Consider the following 2,355-nt stretch of genomic DNA (forward strand, 5'->3'; position numbering starts at 1 on the left):
AATAGATATTACACACCCCTCAGAAAGGGACACATCTCGTCTCCGTCACACCTTCCAACTTACAAAAAAAAACGTTTAGCTCACCTTTCCAATCCAATTAATATTCATACGTCTCTATTATCACTTGAAAAGAAATAAAGAAAAGGAAAATAGACTGGGAAAACAACAATCAGACACCCTCTCACCTTGTCCACACTCACACGCACCCACACACTCCCAGCATGCAGACAGTGAGAGAGAAAAAGAGAGTGACTGAGATGCTTTACCTTGAAGTATCTGAAACCATTTTTCCAGCTGGTTTCAAAGCCTTGAGAACACCTATCACCCCTAACAACTTTGTGCTTGACCTGCCACATTTTTTCTAACTCCTCCTTCACTGCCTGGTACATCTTGCACTCATCTGCCTTGCTTCTTTCATCACTTTTTGTGGAGCTTACCATTTGGACTTGTCTTTAGGCCATGCTCCATGTACATTAGGTGATCCATCTCATCATTCTGTTTGTTTCTAATCAGTATATGCTGTTAATGTTGCATTAGCAGTTGGAGGCCTTCTTGCTCAGTCTGCACTTTTGGTCCTTTTTGATGCTATAGAGCAGGGGTCACCAAACTTGATCCTGGAGGGCCGGTGTCCTGCAGAGTTTAGCTCCAACTTGCCTCAACACACCTGCCTGGAAGTTTCAAGTATACCTATGAGCTTGATTAGCTGGTTCAGGTGTGTTTAATCAGGGTTGGAGCTAAACTCTGCAGGACACCGGCCCTCCAGGACCGTGTCTAGTGACCCCTGCTATAGAGTATGGTTTATTGATCTGGTGCTGATGATCTATCCATGATGTATTCACAGATGCTTTGCATTTCATCTTTTACTGGCCTTGACACTGCATAAATCCTGTCACCTTCTTTTCAGCTGGTATGTATCTTCTAGATACTGGAATTCAGGTTCAATGCTAAACACATTTCTTACTGCAAAGCAGAATTTCTTTCTGTTAATGTTGACTGCTTTTGGCTACTCCATTGTTCAGCTTCCTAGGATGATTGACAGGGTGTATGAATTGTTCCTGTAGCTCAAACAGTAGAGGTCATAGGTTTGACTCCCAGGGAATGCATGCAGTGATAACATGTATAGGCCAACCTTGAAGGCAATGGATAAAAGCATCTGCCTTGTAGTCTTGAGCATATATACATTAAAGCAGTTCTATTATGCTTTTTACACTTTCAACTTCCTTTAGTGTGTAGTTGTTGCTATTTTTAGCATGAAGATCTGCACAGTTACAAAGCATGAAGTCCACTCCTAAAGTGAGTTACAGTATATCACATAGTTTATATTAGTAAGCATTTCTAAACTCCCTAATTTTAGTCCTACATTTTCTTCTGGGGACGTACACATCACAATATCCCGAATTTAAATAATTCCCGCCCAAAGTGGTGACACCTGGTTAATAGTGTGTTATTTCCATGTTCAAGAGACACTGTTATATCTAAGATCTAATACACTGATTCACATGCAATTTCTTCCCCAGCTGTTTACATTCACAGACATGACCGACATTATGTGAACTTCTGTGTTTGACATAACCTTGTGTATTTGACAGTTGACACAAAAGAGAACTTAGTTTAATACTCACACGACATGCTGTATCAAAGTTGGCTTTCTGAGTTGTGCGACATTCTGTTTGTGGAAACAACGGAAATTAATTATGTAAGTACTGTAAATAAAATCTTATCTGTTGCAAAATTGTCAATGACTTCTCTTATATAACAAAATTTTTTCGATGTAGACTAAAAATATCAATCCAATGTTTAATGGCAGTTTATTCAGAATGGTGAAGCCTCTCCTCCATTGACATTAATTAATTCATTAATTAATTAATTAATTAATTCATTCAAAAAAAGGCCTCTGGTCTCCATCCAACAAAACACTTCTTGTTTAAAGGGTATAATATGACACCTTTAATGAAGATCTGTCTGGTTTTCATGTGTATTCAGATGAGCATTGCCTTGTAGACCCAACATCTCATATGCAGTCACTATTGTGATGATCTTGATTTGGCCTCTAGAAACATTCTTCATGCATTCCCAATGAAGGTTCAAAGTGCTTTCTCTTAGTCAGCCTGGGCTTAGCTTAATTTGGTTTGCCTGGTTTTAGGAATTGAATACCTGCTTTTTCTACCATTATCTGGTGCTCCGAGCCATACGGTATCGTTCCCAATTATTTTCAAAGCCACTGTTCTTGTGCATTCAAAGCAAAATCAATAGTACTATTCTTGTTATCAAATCATCTTTTTTTTTCTCTTCATACACATTGTGTGCCAAAGCTCTTCCAGAAAAGAACACATCCTCCGTCCCTGAAATTATCAA

This window comes from Sinocyclocheilus grahami, unplaced genomic scaffold, assembly GCF_001515645.1.
Source record: "Sinocyclocheilus grahami isolate Dianchi unplaced genomic scaffold, SAMN03320097.WGS_v1.1 scaffold1351.1, whole genome shotgun sequence".
In the NCBI taxonomy this organism is placed as follows: domain Eukaryota; kingdom Metazoa; phylum Chordata; class Actinopteri; order Cypriniformes; family Cyprinidae; genus Sinocyclocheilus; species Sinocyclocheilus grahami.